The sequence below is a fragment of the Aquila chrysaetos genome, chromosome 24, assembly GCF_900496995.4.
Source record: "Aquila chrysaetos chrysaetos chromosome 24, bAquChr1.4, whole genome shotgun sequence".
Classification (NCBI taxonomy): Eukaryota; Metazoa; Chordata; class Aves; order Accipitriformes; family Accipitridae; genus Aquila; species Aquila chrysaetos.
Window position 1 is genome coordinate 638,526 of NC_044027.1, and position 8,217 is coordinate 646,742.

The window sequence follows — 8,217 nt, forward strand, 5'->3', positions numbered from 1 at the left end:
GATGTGCCACAAACAGCTCCGGTGACAGCCTTCTGCGCAAGTGCTTCATGTGACTTTCAAGGCTGAGCAGCCAAGGTGAGGCGATACTCTTGTCCTTCAGATCGCAGCAGTGAGGCTCGTGGCTGCACCCAGCCCTGCCAGGGCTCCAGCACTCAGGACTGACATCCCCAGCATGCCCCATTTGGGACTGGGTTTCCCCAAGAAAAAGCTGGGGGTCACAGGGGGTTTTATCCAGTGTAATACCACCTGCATCCAAGATCTCAAGGAGCTTCAACCCCATCTGTTCCATGCAGGCAGGCACCACGTGGTACTGTGTAGCTCCTGGGACTCTTAATAGTAATTTAAAATCGGTTCTACTCAAATCTCGGTGGTAAGGGTCTAGCGAAAGCCATCTGCCGGGGTCTGGAGCAAGGCACCTACTGGGACAGCTCTGACATGGCTGCAAATGCTCCTGAAAGGAAAGAGACCTGGCTCTCCTGAGGGCTGATACCTCTGGAGCCTCCTGCTTTCCCTACTACTCTCTGAGTTCGTATATATAAAACCTTTATGTTCCCATCAAAGCTACTCCTGGATTTATGCTTATGGGAAAAGCTCATGGAATATGTTGTGGGAACTAAAGATTTAAAAAGGCAATTTGAAAAGCAGTCCAGGAGGCAGTCTGCTTCCAGGTACTGCTGCCGCTTGTTCTCCCTGCTGCACAGGACTTGCCGCACCTGCAGCACAGGCTGTTTGTTCCAGCCTGGGTTTGAATGCTCTTTTCATTTATAAGATGCATTATTTACCAGTCTGACATGCAGCTAATTTAAAAACAAGATTTATCAGCAAAAAAGCAGTGCTTGCTATGGTGGCTTCCAACAAGCACAGTAGAGTGTTTCGCTGGGCTCGTGCTGAATCTGCAGATTCCTGCCCAATCCATTACCAAAAGGCGCTGGCAGCAGAGCCCTGGCCCCACAGCCTGCCGGGACTCGGCACATCTCAGCCCTGCTCGCAGTGCCACCGGGAAACGGCCCACATTGGACTTTGGATTTCAACAAAGCCAAGCAGAAGGAGGCTCACACCAAGGGAACGACCTTCATGGCATCACAGCGAGTTCAGTGCCAGTAAAGAGCCTGGATCATGCAACCAAATCCTTTCTGGGCAGCCAGAGGATGAGCCCAAGGGACCATCAGCCCGTCCTGCTCCACGGTGCCCACGAAGCAGGGGAACAGCTTGCAACACACATGAGGGGCAGCAGCAGGTCCTGGGGCTCCTGCAGAGGGTCCTGGGGTGCAGCATGGGGGCTGTGAGCGGTGCCAGCCCCATGCCCACCGCCATCAGGTCTCCGCGAGGCTGCCTTAGAGAGAGGCCGAGGGAATGGATGAGCATTCATCACGCCATTACCTGACAAGGGAGAGTATTAAATGTGCATAGGAAGAAGGTACAGGTGTTTCCTGCAAAGCCTGCATCCCGGTGGTACCCCCCGCCTGCTGCACCCCCCTGCCCTGCACCTGGACCCCCCGGGTCTCCGAGCTGCCGCTTCCCACGCCCGGGAGCTGGGTCTGCCCTGCTCCTCCAGCCGGCCAGCCCTGTGGTAGCCGAGCAGTGCCCAGTCTTTTGTATGGTGCTTTGTGGGTAGAAACAGCTCCCTCCAGCTGAACAAAGCCGGAGGAACCATTCCGGTGCCAAGGAATTTTTAGCAAGCCGTGGGAAGCGTCAGTCGCTTTGCAAAGGTGCGACTGTTCATAGAGCGAAGCGTAACTGGAGCTCATCAACAGATCAAGATCCACCCTGGAAACGGGATATCAGCTCTCAGAGGACCAGTGTCCTCTTCCCGCGTGTTCCCTTCCCAGCCAGTACCCCCCACCCAACCCCTCCGCCTCCAGCTCCCTGGACCAGTTACCCCATGGGCTATTAACCAGCACTACTTTTGGGCGGGAGCAAACCACAGCATGGCTAAGACCCTCTGAATGCAGCGGCAGAGCCACAGGCACGCAGGCCAGGGACAGCTGTGTCTGGCTCAAAAATCACCGAGGGGCTCATTGCCCCTTCCATCACACCTGCGCCTTCGCTCACTGACACGTGCGCACACACGTGCGCTGCTCCTGCCATCGCTGCCCCTCCTCTGCAGCCGGGAGCTGGAACATGCTGTAAACACAGATGAATATTTAATATTCAGAGAGAGTTTTTGTGATGACCTAGATTTCTTTCCCCCAGACACCCTGCTGGGACCCAAGGGGATTGCTTGGGGCAGGAGCACGGCCACTGACATGCACGACCCCCCAGCTGCTCATAGCAGCCCCCAGCCCAAATAAGCCAGGAGAGCACGTTTTCCCTGCCTGGTGCCTGCTCCTCTCAGGGATCCTGTTTGAGCGAAGGTCGACACATGTCTGCAGGTGCCACGCTCCTGGTCTGCAACGGGACCGAGCACAGAGGCAGGAGGCAGATGCCCCGCTCCCCTCCGATGCACGGGAGGAGCAGCTGGGATGCTCCAGGCAGGATCAGCCCCTTTCCCGTGCAGGGAGCTCCCCCGGGAGAGGTGTCCATCGAGAGCATCCCGGCCTTAGCACCCGCCTCGCCCCAGCAGTCCTTGGCTCTTCTCCCCACCTGCCCAGGCCAGGGGCAGGCTGACGTCCCCGGGAGCACTCGCTGGCACTGCGGCACCAGCAGGGCCAAGGGTGCTGCTCTCCTGCTCCCGCTCCGGCACGCGGTGGAGTTGTGTCCTCCAAAGGCAGTGCTGCCTTATCAATAATAAAAGGCAATTTCCCCAGACAGGCCCAGGAGATTACGCATCCCTTAGCGCTCCTCATCTGCCGCTGACAGGATGGGAAGAACTTTAATAAGATGCGATTTGACAGTAACGCAAAACAACAACAGCATTAAGGGAAGAATAATGGCAAAGGCAGCTGTCAAAAACCTCATGTTCTCTAACCAGGAGAAAGAAATCAAAGCTGTCAGGTCCCAGTAGAGGAGCGAAGGGCAGCCGAAAGGGAGGGCAGGACCGCAGCGGGCAGCCAGGTACCACTGCCCATGGGGGGACCCAGCCACCGAGGGAGCTCATCTCCAGGCCGGGGGGACAGGGAGCACAAGAGAACCCACCACGGCACCAACCGAACGGAGACCCCGGCGTCACCACAGCCAGCTCGGCAACGCGCCGGCTCCATGGCCATGGAGCCCAGGGAGGGAGAAGCACCGTTGTGCACCAGGAGCGGGGCAGGCAAGTAACGCTGCACGTCCATCACGGGGGCAGCAGGACCCGGTGCCGCGTGCCCACCGGTCTGCACCGCACACAGAGGAGCTGTGCACCGCGGCCCCGCGTGCCGTGGCCGCTGCAGGGGCTGGGGCCTGTCGACCAGGCTGGCTGTAGAGGGGGATGGAGACGGGCCAGACGCTTTTGTGTCAGTCTCTATGAAAACGAGCCAGAGGACATCTGATGGTGTTGAGACAGAGATGAAAGGTATCCAGAGGAGTCGGCTCCACCAGGTTGTGCCAGCTCAACGACCCGAGGTCTGCAGCCCAGGAGCTCACAGCAAGGACTCAGGCACAGGGCAGCGGTCCTGGGGGAACCCACAGGAGAGGGGGGAACCTCCAACCCCGTGGGGACGGCACAGCCGACCCCGGAGAAGAGGGGACACGTATCGGCAGACAGCGCCGGCGGCCCCCGGACCTCAGCGCGGCCACGAGAGCCGAGCGGGATGCAGCAATGATTCCTGGTGTCTGGCGGGCAGTTTCCAGAGCCCCCTCTCCTCCCGGGCTGTGGCGGATAGGTCACCACTAATAATGCCGCACGGCTCGAGCCACTGAGACCTGCCCAGGTTAGGCTGGCAGGGCGATCTTCCCTTTAACAAGGTCACTGGATTTATGGACGCTCGTGTATCCCCCACATGTCATTTGAGCCCATGCTCAGTAATTCAAGTTTGCTCACAAAAGTTCAAATCCCATTAATGCCGCCACCGGGGAGAAACCTGCTCAGTGCAGCCAAAGCTCCCAGCTCCTCACCAGAGAGGAGCCGAGCGGCACCGCTGCTGTCCATGGGAACGTTGGCCCACGGGCATCATCCGCACAGAGCACGGCCTGGCTCAGGCCAGATGAGATCTCATTAATGTCTATTATGCCTTAATACTTATAATTAAAAAATGAGGGTAAGAAAGAGAAAGGCCCCAGCAAAGACCAGATCCCCTTTTGAATATGGGCTGCATTTTATGAACCACATAAACACAAGAAACACAGAAACATGACTCTAAGCCCCTGGATAAGGGCCTGCCCATGAAGAGGCAGCGCTGCCAGAGAGTTTCTGTGCACTATTGGCCTCCATCAAGTGAAGGATTCCCAGCAACCAGCTTCTGTGCTAGAAATGATTCCCGCCCCACCCCCTCGCAAGGACCCCCGCCTCCAGACAGGGCGTCCCTGAGCCTCGCGAAGGACCTCAGGGCAGTCAGCGTTGGCCAGGCGGCCGGGCAGTGGTCGGGATGAGGGTCCAACCAACAGCGGGACGAGTGGTGCTGCCCTGCGGTGTCAGGGGGGCTGCAGGCAGACGGCTCAGTGCGAGGTTCTGGGGGATGTTGCGTGAAGCCTGTAATACCCAACACCTCCTCACCAGGGAAGGCATCATGAAACCATGCAGGAACAACACATCCTGCTGTCTGTCTGAGGTTCCCCACCCCATCCCTGCTGCGCTGATGCCTGCGAGATGGTGCACGGACCGTGCAAACAACCGTGCAAAACCCCTGTCCCCCCTGGAGCCGGGCCCCTGCAGAGACGACGCTGTTCTGCAGGACGGACGAACGCTCTTCTCTCGCAGGCTGGATGCTCCTGCTTCCTCCAGTTGCAGGCCCTCAGTTTAGCATAAGTCACTGCGGGGCCATGACACTCATTACACAACCTGCTCATTAATATTGCAGCAGCAGACAGGGTAAGGCTTTGGGCAGCCAGACTGGCCGGGCGGGTGCCGCATTTTGGGAGCAGTGGAGGGAAAACCTCTCCGTAAAACCACTGGCGCAGCCCCAGCCTGAACACCACAAGGGAACCGCAGACCTCTGTGGCTGATGCTGCTCCTGTAGGTAACGACAACATAGGGAGGAAAAACACCAGGCAGAAAAGTGACTTGAGAGCCCCTCACCATCCGAAGCACTGTCCCGAGGATGAACAGCCCAGATGGGGACGCCGGGGCTCTGGCCGGCAGAGCTCATCACATTGTACGGTAGCAGAGGCTCTGCCGAAAACTTCTCCAGATCCAGCCGTGTCGGAGCATCCAAGGGCAGGGAGGGCCTGCACCTGCCCATGCTACCCAGACCCCTAGAGCTGCTGCCAGTCCAAAAGCCAGTCAATAAAAATCAGTGAAGGGTTTGATAATGTGTATGCCTGGAAAGACAAACAAACAGGGCTTAATGAAACCTTTATTTTAAAAATATGTTTTTTAATTTAAATGCAAATTGGATGCTGTGTTATCTGTAGGTCACTTGCACTGACACACTGCTTAATTAGCAGGGATGAGTCTCAGGAAGCAAAGGCAGCTAATGGCTAGCCCTCTCCTGTGCATTTGTTTTAAGTTAATTAAAATTTTTCAGAAAGAGATCTGTCCTGCTCTGCAGCTCCTCACTCTGTTCAGCCAGTCCTTTCCTAAGCCAAGCATGCTGCCAGGGACGCTCTCAGCAGGCTATTAGCTATTAATCGAGTAGGGCACATTTCTTTCTGCATCCTGAAATCCCCTTTGGCGAGTCACAAATCACAGCCCACTGTTCGATAGATGCGCCTGCAACATCCAGCGTAAGGCAAAACGGTATCAACAATAAATCTGAGCAAGGACGTGAGAGATTTTTCTAAATGCTGGGGTGAATTACGTATATAAGTCTTCAGAAGAGACATTAAACCTAATGTGAAATTGAACCTTCAAAGTGATGAGCGGAGCAGTTATCCCCCGTGTTACACGCGAGTTATGTGCAAAAGGATCTCATTTAGAGAAAATCTGCCTTTGCCAAGAGAGATGAGCTGGAATCGAGAGCAGGAGCCGTGATCCATGCGTCAGGGCTCCAGGGACAGAGCTTTAACCCTTCCCTTGGCCCAGCTCTGCCCCTTGCCGCTGCCTCCCACAGAACCCCCAGCCCAGGCACGGAGCGGGGCCCCCGCCAGCTGCAGAAAGCTGCTGGTTGCTGAACCGCACCTCGCACGAGTCGGCCGCCTGGCCTCGTGCTCATGCGGGGGGAGACCTCCCCAGAGCAGCCTGAGCCACGAGGCCGGGCGGTGGGAGCAGTGAGGGGATGGCACCGGCTCAGTGCCCGCAGTGCTGCTCATGGGCACTGAACAGGAGCGGCCCCTGGTCCGGTACAGCACCAGGATCCCGCTCTGGGACACGGCTTCTTCCCGAGGGGGTGGGAAGTCTCCCCCACCCCTGCTCTGCCAGGAACAGGTTGCGGTGTGCTTCCCCTCTGCAGGATGAAGCAGCTGTCAGCTTGCAAGATAAACCCTGATATGAAACATTATCAGCAGACAGTGGAAGCAGAGCAGGAGTGACCCTGCGGCAGCGGCAGCCCCCCCAGCACATGGCCAAGCGCAGCAGCCATCAGGGCCTGTCAATAAATGCTCACAGTTTAATCAGCTTGTGTCCCTCGACAGAGCAAATCGATAGCATCTCATTGGAAGAAAATGAGATAAACAGAACCCTTAATAGCGCTCCATTTCCCTGCAAATGGGAACCCCAATCTGGACCTGCCTCCCAGGCACAGAAAAAAAGGCCCTTGATTAAAGGGCACGCTCCGAGGTTGCCCCTTCTCTGCCATGCTGCATTTCATCCCATTTCCCATCCTGACCGGCTCGGTGCAGCGAGGACGAGCAGACCCAGAGAGCTGGGTGAGACACGGGAAGGAAAAGAAGGCGGCAGCCACGTCGGGTGGTGGGAGCCCAGGGCCTGGCTTTGCCTGGTACGTGCTGGGTCTCCGGGAGGCTGCTCCCCTCCTCCCTCAGCATCCATAACCTGGAGGGTACGGGCTCAGCTGCTCTCCTAAAGGGTGTTGGAAACCTCATCTCCAACACGCAGGCAGATGCACAACAGGAGCCAACAATCCTCTTCGCTCACCTGGGATCCACGGGCAAGCGGTCACGGCCCGTTCGCGTGCTCAACGCTGCCCGCACTGACAGACACCCATGCACGGTCCGCGCCGTCGGGACCCGGCCCTCCCACGCTGCCAACGTCTGGCTGCAGGCACCTGCCTGCTTTCCATGGCGAGGTAACCCGGCTCCCTGCCGCTGGTTTTCCCAGTTAGCTACCTCAGGGCAAAAGCCATGAAAATTAGGATTTAGAGTTTATTTGTTCCCTATACTCTTGTCTGCCTATGAATGCCTAGCGTCATTCTGAAAAAGGATCCTGTGTCTCTTCCAGCTTCCTATGTGTGGGGAACAGCAGACCAGAGGTCAGGGAGAGCTCCCGGCACAGGCGACAGCCGCAGCTGCCTTGGCACCGAAGCCTGCCCTGCCAAAGCCCTGCCAAGGCTGGGGCTCCCACAGACCGAAGGACAGTCTTCTCTTTCCATCTCAGCTATTCGCTTATTCCCTTGTTAAGCACATACCCTGAAGGACCTGAAACACTGGGCTCGATCTGGCAGAAGAGGAGGTGACCTTTCCAGGCAGGAGCCTGGAGGGACCCCAGGGACAGACAGGGCTGCTCCTGGAGGGGGAACACATCATCAGGGCTGCGGCAGCTCGGAGGGCTGCACCCAGCCACAGGCCTCTGCCCACCTCCCCGGGACGCGCACCCTGACCGCCACGCTGCGTCACGAAGCTGTCACACCGACGTGCCCATCAGCTCTGTTGCTCCGCGGTGCCCAGGCTCTCACACTGCGTGCGGGGACGTGCGTGGGGCAGGTGCTCACGGCCCCGACCAGAGCCTGGAGACTCATCTGAAGGGGCCACTAACTCCTGCAGGAAAGGAAGGAGAAGTGGAGAGTCTGGCAGGCAGGAGGGTAGGTGACTTAATGAAGTATCCAGTATTTTAAACCACTGAAGGATTAAAGCAAGGAAGGGATAGGATCTTCCACAAAAACTCAGTCATTAGTGAAGCCCGAGGGTAGATGCAATTGTTTTCTGTTTTTTCCTCTCTTTGATGACCCAGTTCTATAATCTCATCAGCACCAGGCTTCAGTGTTAATTTTTAAATATGCTTGGGTAACTGAGAACATTAACTATTCATGATCTTATCTTCAATAGCTGTTGGTTCTCTGACACTGTGCCAGGGCTGAGATGTACATA